Source organism: Vipera ursinii (assembly GCF_947247035.1).
Source record: "Vipera ursinii genome assembly, chromosome: 2".
Lineage (NCBI taxonomy): Eukaryota > Metazoa > Chordata > Lepidosauria > Squamata > Viperidae > Vipera > Vipera ursinii.
Window position 1 is genome coordinate 52,484,472 of NC_139513.1, and position 13,585 is coordinate 52,498,056.

A 13,585-nucleotide genomic window follows, 5' to 3' on the forward strand; every position below is an offset into this window, starting at 1 on the left:
TTGGGTCCGTCATCAAGGGGAATGTTAGAAAAGAAGGCTGGTCGTATCCAGGAGGGAGAAACCCCTCTAAGGGCTTGCAAAGATTTTGAGTTTGCAAAGATTTTATTGAGGACATCTTGTGGCAAAATCTAGTATAGCAAGGTAATTTTCTTTTACTGGTTACAGCCTAGATTTTTCCTTGGCACTATAAAAAAAAAGATAAAAATCTGAGACAGCTGGCAGTGAAAAAAACTTCTGAGTACAAACTGATATAGCTATCCTTGGTAAGGTGAGTAACTTGAAATGGCTGAGTAAATACAAATGTACTTTTCAAGTAGACAGTTATTTGAAGTTACAACTCCCAAAACATCATAGGGAGATATTTATGCGAGCGAGATTCGAACAGCTTGACACAATGGTCAGATATGGGAGATTTCATACTATACCCTACAATGAGCGTCTCTGCATTTGCAGAGCAGCCGAGGTAGGAGACCTGGCTCACATCCTATTTGACTGTTGCCTGTATAAGAGGGCGAGAAACAGGTATCTTGGTCTATATATCAAACGAATGACCCATTGGGATCCCCATATCAAAACAACTTACCTTATGTCCAGCCAGAACTTTAAAATAACATTTAACGTAGCACAGTACATAAACAAAATGGTTCGGTTAAGATCTGCATATGTGGGACTGATCGGGGTAGATTGCAAGGGCAAGTCCGAAATATAATTTTATCATATTTTATCTATATCTTAGATTATTGTACATTATTACAATTTCATTTTAGATTATACTGTATTTTATTCCCATTTCATTTTAAATTGTATTTTATTCTAATTCCATTTTAAATTGTATTTTATCAAATTCCATTTTAAATTGCTTTTATCAAATTTTAGTAACAATTTGTTGCTGGAACTTTGCACTTTGATTGGAAAAGATCAGTTTACATTCCAATTCCAAAGAAAGGCTGTGCCAAAGAATGTTCAAACTATCGCACCATTGCACTAATTTCACATGCTAGTAAAGTTATGCTTAAAATTCTACAAATTAGACTCCAGCAGTATGTGGATCGAGAACTACCAGAAGTACAGGTAGGATTTCGAAGAGGTGGAGGAACTAGAGATCAAATTGCCAACATATGCTGGATCATGGAGAAAGCTAGGGAGTTCCAGAAAAAACATCTACTTCTGCTTCATTGACTATGCTAAAGCCTTTGATTGTGTGGATCATAACGAACTGTGGCAAGTTCTTAAAGAGATGGGAGTACCAGACCATCTTATTTGTCTCTTGAGAAACCTATATGCGCGTCAAGAAGCAACAGTGAGAACTGGACACGGAACCACTGATTGGTTCAAAATTGGGAAAGGAGTCCAACAAGGCTGTATACTGTCATCCTGCCTATTTAACTTATATGCAGAGCACAACATGAGAAAGGCAGGGCTAGATGAACCTAAAGTTGGAATTAAGATTGCCGGGACAAATATCAACAACCTAAGATATGCAGATGATACCACTCTAATGGCAGAAAGTGAAGAAGAACTAAAGAGCCTCTTGTTGCAGGTAAAGAAGGAGAGTGCAAAAGTTGGGTTGAAATTTAACATTAAGAAAACCAAGATCATGGCATCCGGCCCTCTCAATTCCTGGCAAATAGATGGGGAAGAAATGGAGGTAGTGACAGATTTTATTTTCCTGGGCTCCAAGATCACTGCAGATGGGGACTGTAGCCAAGAAATTAAAACATGCTTGCTCCTGGGGAGGAAAGCCATGGCAAATCTAGACAGCTCACTAAAAAGCAGAGACATCACCCTGTCAACAAAAGTACGTATGGTCAAGGCTATGGTTTTCCCAGTTGCAATGTACGGCAGTGAAAGTTGGACCATAAGAAAGGCTGAGCACCAAAGAATTGAGGCCTTTGAACTATGGTGCTGGAGAAGACTCCTGCGAGTCCCTTGGACTGCAAGGTGATCAAACTGGTCAGTCCTAGAGAAAATCAAATCTGACAGCTCTTTAGAAGGCCATATCCTGAAGTTGAAATTCAAATACTTTGGCCACCTAATGAGAAGGAAGGACTCACTAGAGAAGAGCCTAATGCTGGTAAAGATTGAGGGCAAGAGAAGAAGGGGACGACAGAGAATGAGGTGGCTGGATGGAGTCACTGAAGCAGTAGGCGTGAGCTTAAATGGACTCCAGAAGATGGTAGAGGAATGTTGTCCATGGGGTCGCGATGCGTCGGACACGACTTTGCAGCTAACAACAACAACAAAGGGCTAATCAATAAAGACTTTATTTTATTAAGAAAACAACTTTTGGGAACAGTGGAGGTGGATATTCACTGACTCATATCAAAATAACCTCCACTAAAGAACTATCTGTAAAAACCTTAGACATGGAGAAATACTACCCACAACGTAACTATAACCTCATACTTGAAAAAATCCTTGAAGCTACGGAGCTAATGAATTGCAGACTAAAAGACAAAGGTGCCAGCCTAAATTTATAAAATGAAACCATGATTTCAACTGATGAACTTACAATCCAAAAAGCAACAGAAGAGGAAGAATTTAATATCAAGACAGAGGACTTTAAAGAACAAGTACAATCTATTGAGAATTTTATAGCCAAATCTTGATTTCAACTATAAAATCTACAATCCAAAAAACAACACAAGCTGAAGAAAACACCACTAAGATGGAGGGTCCTAAAGGCTTACAAGTACAGCATAATGAGAATTTAGACAACCAAACAACAACTACAACACTGGACATGATCTCTTACCAAAGCCAGATGAAACCAGAAGAAGAAGAAGACCAGACTGAACTGACAGCAAATATACTGAACCAAACATGGAGATTTGAACTATTAGAGCAACAATTCAATGATTACAAAGGGGCCAGTTTCTTTGAAAAATTGACAACTGGATGGTTTCTCTTGACTCAAATAACATGTGTAGGAATGAAGGGAGACCCATTTGAGGATTTAAAGGCACTGGTATGGAAGCCTGCTTGGCATAAAAAGAAAGGCAGAGTTAGACTTTAAAAAAATTGGTTTTTTTATTTATAATGGAACTTTACTTAATGGACTCAGGGGGAGACTTTAAAAGATATTAATTGATTTAATATTTAGGATTTAGATTTACAAGGGAAATGAAAATTAGCTATTAGAATATAGTTTTGAATTATAATACGGAACTTGGATGGAGACAATAAAGGATACTTTATTATTAAGTGATGAAGTACTAGGATGACAGATAGAATATACTTGTGAAATATATTTGTGAAATAAAATAAGAATGCATTTAACTAAGCAATATGTGTATTTTAGATATGACAACTACTATGTAATGAAATAGGGGAGATTTGGGTTACCCGAAAGCTAAATATTATGGATCTTAAAGGCTAAATTGGAGCACTGTAATTGAAATTAGGTAAAATTTAAAAACAAGATATGATAAGTATAAATAAACATGTATTGATAAATGTTTTAACTGATCATGTTATAATTAGAAATGTATTAACCTGATTGTGATATAGTAATTAAGGGAAATAGGGAATTTTTGATGATGTAACCTGAGATTTGTACAAAAGATTTTGTTGTTGGAATACCGATTACCCAATCACCACGTTGCTTCCTAAATACCTGGATGTAAAATTGGAAAAATAATAAAACTTTTTTAAAAATAAAAGTAAAAATGCCAAGCCTTCCATTGTTATGTCGTAATGAAGATTTTGTCATGTTGATGTCATTGTAGTTAGGAACAGATATATCTGGAAAGTCCTTATCTGTATTATTCACTTGTTAAAGTGTAAAGTATTCAAGTTTTAGATTCAAAATCTAAGATGTAAGCTGCCACATATAAAAAAAAATTGGTCTGAGAGGGTTTCCTAGATGGTTTAAAATGAGAGGTTAAACAAGATGCTCCGCTGCGCTTCTTAATCATTTTGTGTGTAAAGCAAACTTATAATAGCCTAACAAACATTGTAAAAGTGTTTCTGAATAACTGCCTAGTTTAAAAAATTCAGCACAAAAGGTGCAATGGTCAGAGAATTATGAAGGGGGAATTATTTGAAGCTTTGAAACATGTAGTGTTGTCTGGTTAATTAGCATGACAGTCATTAGAAGTGTAAAACTGATTAGAAAGAGGGTGGCTATATGAACTAGTTACTGTGATTAGAAATTAAATCATTCCTTGCTTCCTACCATTTTCTGTTCTTTTTCATCATAGATGAATAGTAAAGTATATGTTTTGCATCCAGATGGTCACAGTCTGACCTAAGACATCTCCAGCTGGAGTAGAGAAGACTGTCTTAAACCCCAGAGGACCACTGCTATTTGCTATTGCTAATTCTGAGCTACATAGGGTGCCATGAACAAGTATATGTATAAATATAGCTTATTCTTATCAAAAAGTGCTTAGCAAGGGTTAGGGTTGTAGAAATGTATCAGGCTGACTAAATACCGGTAAATACTTAAAGCCTCCTCAAGGTTCTGAACCAACTCATTTCACCTTGAATTATCTTAAGTCCAAGCTGCCTCACATATAATTTCTCCTGCTTAATCAACTACATTTTTCTTGTATGTGTGCAGACATAAGTGCATGGTTTCTATGTACTTACCCATTTAGGTTTATTTTATTATACACACTCACATACCAGAAGAGTGTGTGTGTGTGTGTGTGTGTGTGTGTGTGTGTGAATGAGAGACGGAGAGAAAGAAAGAAAGAAAGAAAGAAAGAAAGAAAGAAAGAAAGAAAGAAAGAAAGAAAGAAAGAAAGAAAGAAGAAAGAAAGAAAGAAAGAAAGAAAGAAAGAAAGAAAGAAAGAAAGAAAGAAAGAAAGAAAGAGAGATAGAGAGACAAAGGGACAGAGAGCCTTGTGGTATAAATAGCAATGTAAAAATTGTACAATTACAGTTGTATGCTAATATGCTAAGTTCTGCATTCAAATGTAACTGAAGGAAATCTCTTGAGCTCATCCTTAACAAATATCTTGTACAGTTAATCATATTTACCATAAAATATGTAATAATGTTTACTATAAAGTACATTCTTTATAATTAGTCATATCTACAGGACCATTTCTCCCAAGTTGTACCTACCCATACTGTTAAATCAGGCAGAAAAGGCAAGCTCTGAGTCCTGTCCATCAAAGAGTCATCTGATGGGACCCAGAAAGAGAGTTTCTGGAACATCAATCCATCTGCATCTGGATTCACCCCAGTCCTGATGGCCTTAAACAAGGCTTATATAAATAAGCAATCAAATTAATTGGGGCAGATTATTGCACAAATTGTAAAATTAACTAGAAACTGATTAAAGGGATTAAGATTTGCTTTTGCTGATAAAATTGCTGTATCCCCTTTTTACTGGTAGTTATACTGCAGTTAGAGTAATCCTGAGAAAGGACAAAGTGAGAAGTTGAGTGGAATGATAAACCAAGAGTCAAGCCAGAAGAAAAACAGACTTCCCACCAGCCCAACTTCAGAAAAATGTTGACTGTGCCCTTAAAATGAATTGGTGTCATAGGACAGACAGATATGATTGACAATCAGTGCAAAGTGTACATGTTAAGGACCCTCACCAGAGATTCCTTATAAACAAATCAAAATGAAAGCAGAAACATTTCTAATAGATTGTGTGAAACAAAAACATCTTTTGCTGTTTTTGTCTCACATGCTATTCTTTGAAGCTTCTTGGATAAGAAGCGAAACATCTTCAAAGAAAAACCAGAAAGTCCAGTTGCCTCTTTAAAAAGCACCTTTGGGACAACCATGACCCGGATGACTGAGAATCTCCATAGACATCTAAACCTACATATTTCTATATAATTCCTAAAGGCAGGCAATTAATGTGCTGCTCACTCAGGGCACAACAATAGAAACTCAACTAGCACCAGGTGTTAGCAGTAAAAGAATCAAGGACAAAGCTCAGATAAATTGCTTTGATTGCAGATACTAGACCAGGGGTAGGCCACCTTGGCTCTTTTATGACTCGTGGACTTCAACTCCCAGAATTCCTGAGCCATGCTGGCTCAGGAATTCTGGGAGTTGAAGTCCACAAGTCATAAAAGAGCCAAGGTTGCCTACCCTTGTACTAGACCACAGGTCTGCAACCTGCGGCTCCGGAGCCGCATGTGGCTCTTTCAGCCGTCTCCTGCGGCTCCCAGTCCTCTGCCATGTGCAGTCCAAAAAAAAAAGTGGGACTAAAAAAGTTCAACCAATCAATTCAAATATGCAGGGTAGGTGCATATCTCACCTTGGCTCCACTCTTCAGTCAAATCCTGTTCTGCCCATGTGCGTATATACGCGCATGTGCACACATTTTCTGCGGCTCCCAGTTTTTGCTTTTGTGAGGGAACCGGTTCCGAGTGGCTCTTTCACTGTTTCAGGTTGCTGACCCCTGTACTAGACCAATTCCTACAGAATCTAGCATCCCACCTCTATAACAACACCAAAGTTTAAAACCTTTGTTCCTTTCTGCCATCTTTATCTGGCAATGGGCTTCTTGTCATTGTTTGGATATGAATGTGTGGAAAGCACCTGCACCATGCTGTCAGGTGCAGTCTTGGCATCTTAAGCCTTCACACCTCACCCTCATGAAGGTATAGGTCCATTTGTGGGAGCCTGACATTGTTTGAACTCTTTTCTCTGGTTCAAAAAAAATGCCTGTATGGGGTATAGAATATGCAAAACATGTCCCTTCTTTCATCAGAAAAATAACCCTGTAATTTATTTTCTAATTACAAAAGACTATAGGATTAAGGGGGAAAAAAAGAAATTATGACTTCCAGATGGTGAATTGTAGTTTAGTAGGGAAAAGCAAAAAGAGAGTCAATCACTGGATAAGTGATAAGGTAGCAAGTGAACTACTAAAGAAAAAAGAAACTCATTACACAAGATACTAAATTATTCTTATAGAGACTTCAGATTTTTTCCCCATTTTTCTACTTTTTATTCTAAGACATAAAGCAAGCAATTCCAGCTAGTTTTTTCTAAACGATTAGCATTTCCATTTTAACTTTTGGTTTTGATTGTGTTCCATTAATCTCCCTAGTCTTTTATTCTGGACCTATTCTTCTCTTTCAACATGTTTCACTGTGTTTGGTACAACCCTCAATGATCTATACTGAAGTTGCAGAATTACAGTGGAACTCATGCTAATATGTCTTTACCACAGAGCAAGACCATACTGTATTCTGCTGTCTCTTAGATTCCCATTAACTTCAGCTTTGTCTGGTTTGATTTCAGTTTAGCAGAGAGAAAGCTAGATCCTCCTAAAAACCATAGAATTGAAAGGGGCCATTTGAGTCACTAGTTTAACTGCTTGCTTAATAGATAATCTAAATTAAAGCATACAGACCAATGGCTCTCTAGAACTGTCCAAATTTCTTCTTGAATAGGAGCCTGTCACATTTCACAGTATTTGTTCTTATTAAGCAGTTTTTCTATCATTCAATCAGGATCTCTACCTTCCTATAACTTTATACATAACTTCCCATAACTTAAAATTATTCCATATTTGTGTGTTTTGGAACAATAATGAATAGGTCTTGATCTTCTTCTGCATGGCATCAAGTACTTGAAGATCTTGTTCTCCACCCCGGTTTCCTTTCATTAAGCCTAGATATGGACAGCTTTTTCAATCTCACTTCATATGATGTAGTTCCTAGTTCCCAATGATCTTCATTGCCCTTTCCCAAACCTCTTCCAGTTTCTCTAAATCCTTAAGCTATGCTGCCAAATGGAAACTAAGGGAGAGTCAAAGCATAATGGAGTGGAACAATTATTTCCCAAAAGTTGTAAAGCAGGGCTTTTCAACCAGTAGTACGGGTACCACCTGTGGTACATTGGCACCTGGCAGGTGATAACCGACCATCCTGTTATATATATATATATATATATATATATATATATATATATATATATATATATATATATATATATATATATATATATATATATATATATATATATATATATATATGTTTCAAATGTTAACTATTTAGATTACCTTGCTAGGCCCCAAACATGGGGCAAATCTTTATTTCCTGTTTTCAGCCTATCTTGAAGGCTATCGAACAGGCAGTAGTCACACCGGACAATTCATATATTTGTGTTAGTAATTTACACAAATATATATATATATATATATATATATATATATATATATATATATATATATATATATATATATATATATATATATATATATATATATATATATATATATCTGTTTTATATATATGAAACTGCCCTTTCTTTTTGGGGGGAAATATACTAACTTGGCTAGTAAGGATGTTACTATATGCAATGCATTGTTACATATTATTGTCCTTAGCTGCAAAGCAATGTATCTCCATTTGGCTGCAACAGAGCAAAATATTTCTCTGTAAGTAGGGACCAATTATTCATATTTTGGTAACCCATTATTCAAATTGTAAGTCTCAGGGGACTATGTATGGCCAAGCTACATTTATCTTTATTTTTTATCTTTATAAAACTTGATGATTCTTGAGGAAGCAAAAATAAGCACATGATAACAGGTTTCTTAATTAGCAGCTAAAGAAAACCTTCAGATATAAAGCCAATAAACTTTTTTTTTCATTTTTGCTAAGTCAAAGTAACATTCTAATAAGATGGAATTGTGTTGCTAGGTCTGTGGATTTGAATTATTTTACTGCAGTGGGATTGCTTTACCTTTAGTGGCAAGTGAGAATAAGTTAATTGTAGTATATCACAAGTATGGGTACATTACTATCAAGAAAAAAATATATATTCTGCTTGAAGTGAAAACAAATTAAAATTAATTAGTGGAAAAAGCTTTATTTGATCAGGGAAAAACAATTGAAAATATCAAAACTGGCTGGACAAACAGAATAATCAAATCAATGCACACTCTCTTATATTGGCATGAAGCCACTCACTATGTTTCATGCACATATGTGAACCTAATTAAATTCTTATTAACTTCCAAGCGATTATATTAAATAACATGAGCTACTCAAGAGCAATGTTGACCCATTTGCTAAGTGTAAACCTATTTTCTTCAAGTAGAATAAATAAATCCATCCATTTGGGGTATTTTGGGTATCTTTATTGTTAAAAAATAAAAGCATTTTCACCTTTTTGGCATTATCCATTGCACTGTGATTTGCTAGCCTTAAGGGAAACCAAAGCTCCATTTTAATTGTGTACTGCAAAAGCTGGGTTCAAAAGATGAAATTGGTGAGCAAAAAAAATCACATGCTTACCATTAGTCCAAGCTAAAAAAAACTAACCAGGAACCAAATAAACTCATGATATTAGTCCTCAGTTACTGTATTATCAGTAAAAATAACTGGAAGGGGCCAGACTGAAATATCCCATTTCTAATTATGCTTAAGATACATCTAGGGTATCATTATTATGATAGTTGTTGATGTTGTCAAAATTAAGGTACATACCAGATATCAGAGGAGCTGTTCTCCTTTTTTCTCTTTTGGTAGATTTTCTGAAGTACGATTTTAAAATAGCTGTACAGAGTTAAAGTTGTATTGTTTTAAACTGCTATATTGCCTTCCGCTATTTTGGCAGCTCTAAAGAAACAACATTTTTGCTGCTGTTCCTTCTCATCTGTCTCTCCACATACACAATGGTCATTTGAAAGACTTGTAAATTAAAATTCAACTGCGGCATTGGGGCCCATTGATCACAATTCAGAGAAAGAGTCTTGCAAGAAAGACAGAAAGCTTTATGAGAGAACATGTTCCATTTCCAGTTAAAACTACAGACATGATACTCCTGAAGGCACCCACTGCTTCTCAATCTCAATGTAAAAAAAAAAATATGAAGCTGCTGAGCAGGGAAAATGAAGGGTTTTTATAATTCAGCCTTTTCTTTAAGATGTTGATCTTGGAGACTACTTAAAGATATGCTAGAGTACTCTGGTATTCTCTAAGGCAGACATGACAAACTTGTATTGGAGCTTTTTTTTTGCCATTGCTGGCAATGGGGTGAGCATGGCTTCAGTATGATGAAACTGGCCTGCGGGCTGGCAGCTTGACACCCCTGCTCTAAGGTTACAATTTAGTGAGAGAAATGTCAGGGAGACTGCCTGAAGGCAACAGATAGTCCAAACGCTTAGGAGAAGGCATCTGATATGATCAATGGCAATAAAAAAGTAGCCTTGGTAGACCTAGACCTGGATTTTTGCCAGGCATTCACAATACCTATATTGGAACCTGAGCAATACCTGACAGGCAAGCTGCTGTGGCTGGAAATGAGGCTGCAAAGACCAGAGAGTAAAAGTGGTAATAGCAGGCATCCAGCTTGAGTGGTGAAATATGGTTGTCAGCTTAGGAAGCTTTGTCAGTCCACAAGTGGTGCTGCTAAGATTAGCAAAAGAAGAAGAAGAAGAAGAAGAAGAAGAAGAAGAAGAAGAAGAAGAAGAAGAAGAAGAAGAAGAAGAAGAAGAAGAAGAAGAAGAAGAAGAAGAAGAAGAAGAAGAAGAAGAAGAAGAAGAAGAATGTAATAAGAATGATTGAGTGGAGCCTGGAAATTAAAAGGAAAAGGACCATATGATACTGACAGTTTGGGATGTGGCTCTTGCCTGTTATAGCCAGGGCCCCAATGAAAGAGAAAGTCCTACTTTCCATTCAATGATTCTTATTACACTTCTATTTCCTCTTTAAACCATGGCAAGGTATCACTATTTAAAGAGTTAGTATGGGTGCAAAAGATTGGATTAGGTTTGGAAGAAAGTCATAGGGATGTGATTCTTAGGGGACTTCTTGCCTAGTTTGGGTGACTTGGTCAGATAATGGAGGACTGGTAGACTAGGATACTTGGGAATGTGAGTATACTTATGGTATGATTTTGCTGGGAATATGGATATAAACCACAGTCTTAAGGGTAGAAACAAAATTTCCTTTTCTTTCTATTACTTTAAAGATTTCACTTTTGACATCAAGGGTCAGAACGCTCAATTATTAATCATGCATATTCTCTGGGTTTAGGTTGTTTGGGTTCTGCCATTCTCCTATGGGGGGATGGGACTAGCGGGGGGGGGGGCCTTGTAGTGCACATAGACCATTTCATCTATCTGCTTTGATGTATCCTTTATGGGGTGTGAAAAGAATGCCTCTGGGCAATCTGCCTTATCTCAGCATGCAGGGAGGAACCAGAGAAGACCTAACAGCCTTGAGAAAGGTTGTCACCTGTGGATTGACCTGTTTGAACCGACCAGATGGACAGTTGGGGTGGGGTTATTGTTTCACAGATTTAACCTATTGATTCTGGCAGGAAGATGTCAGATCCTGCCTTGTTTTCCTGCTTTCTGTACCTGCCAATAAAAATTCCTTTTGAAATGATGCCAGTTTCAAGAGTTCTGCTTTCTTGGTAGAGAAACAAGGCAGGTCCTTATATCAAGCATGCTCCTTGACCACTGTAGTGCAGGATTATATCTTTCTGCATGTAATTGTCAAAGAACAATTATCTAATCATGCAGTATTTCCAACTACTGCTCTCCAGGTGGTTGGACAATAAGTTCCATAATTCCCTGCCAGCAGGTTTGAAAACCATGTTGGCTAAGAATTCTGAGACTTATAGCCTGACTAATTTGGAAGGCACCCCATGGGGAAAAGTTACACTAATGTGTTCCTGCTGGTCTCAATAAAATTGTAGCAAGTAAGCACTGAGAAATCTTGACTCCAGAGCAGAAGAGTCTCTAGTGTGATCTGTATGCCCAATCAAGGCTGCTCAAAGTGCGTATTTCAAATGCACTGAATTTAATTTCACATGATGAAAAAGCTGCAGACCAAATGCATTTGCATAAATTAACTGGAAAATTATTTGAACTAATGAATAAGCATTGCTTAAACACACATACGTTGTGCCTTTGGGATGAAAATTGGCAGGGAAAAGAGGTTAAATTCAAGGAGTGATTCATCAAAAATATTGCATCCAGTTCCTTTTTCTGTTATTAAATTTAATTTCTGTTTTGCTTCAGCAGTGCCTCATTTCATCTCCTTTCCTTTATACCTACATCTATAGCAATAGTAGTAACATATGATCAAGCATACACTGACATACACACACACACACATGACATTAAAAATCTGAATTTCAGGACATATGAGCTGGGCGATAGTTTACAAATGTGTATGTGGAAAAGGGGGGAAAAACCTAGATATATGTATGGGTGTTTGAAGAAACACTCTGAGTACGTATCTTTTTATGTGATGTGCTCGTGTCTTCATTTCCTGCCTCATTTTATTTTTCCACCCAAGTTCTAATTAAAGCGTGAATGCCCTGGGTATGCTTTTGCTCTGTTTCATCTCCTGATCTATTTTTTATGTTAAATCCTCCAAGGAAGTCTCCTGAAGCCTTTGAAGTCTTGGGGTATGCGAATAGAGATGTCACAATTCCACACACCCAGCCTCTTAATGAGTACAGAAGGTTTGATGTTGGAATGCTCCAGCACCCAAAGGAAAGGGAGCCTCTCCAACTTCGCCTGCTGTTCCCACCTCCCTGTTCACCACTGCCCACCACCCAGACCCCTCCAGCTCCAGATTCACGTTTGCAATATTCTTTGACATCTCTTTTATTAATTTAGTTTAAAGTATCTTAATGCTGCAAGGGCTATATTTTTATTTTTACTGGAGCTGTAAAAACAATAATCTGTGCCCCACTGAATATTCTTTACAACGTCTCTATTTTCCACTGGTCTGAGGATACAGGAATTGATACATGGAACTCTGATGTGACCTCCCATATCTATGGTGCCATTGTTCATTCTTTCCATGCATTAAAAGGCTGGTGTCAAGGTGCTGACTAATGCAAGCAAGTAAAACAAAACTCCGAGGCTTGAAGTCTCCTCAAAGCACATGTTTATTGGACACATTATAGGATGGTCAAAAGTGAAACCAATTCTAAAGTTTTCCTCAGAGATTCAAAGTAACTAAAAGTAGCAGTCCCCTCCCCTCTGCTATGCTATAGATCACGGATCGGCAACCCGCAGCTCCGGAGCCGTATGCGGCTCTTTGAGCCATCTCCTGTGGCTCCCAGCCGCCCGGTGCGCGCGCACCTCTTCGAAAAGGCAGTGGTGCACGCGCACCTCTTCAAATGGAGAGTGGCACCGCCCGTTCGGAGAGGTGCGCGCGCACCTCTTCGAATGGGCGGAGGTGCGCACGCACCTCTCGGAACAGGCAGCGGCGCCACCCATCCGGAAAGCTGCTCTCAGCCCGTCTGGAAGAGTAACGAAGAAACGCAGCCGGAACGTGAGCTGCGTTTCCAGGAAAAAAGTTTATTGCGAATACTAACGGCAAACAATGATCCGAAAGAAAGCGAAGTCAGCGTTGGCTGCTACCTGCAACCAACACCGCTATATACCCCCCCACAGCCAACGCCCACCCCACCCCACCCAACCCCACCCAACCACGCCCACCCCCTTTTACCACCCCACCCTTCCGTGGCAATGTCTCCTGCCCCACCCCTGCCTCCCGACACCGTCCGGCCGCTGGGTAAGCTCCCTTGTGCTTCGGGACCACCCCCACATGGCCCATCACTCCCCCTTCCCACGCCCATCACCCACCCGTGTATAGCCCCCTCCCACCACCGGTTCACGGCCCCCTCT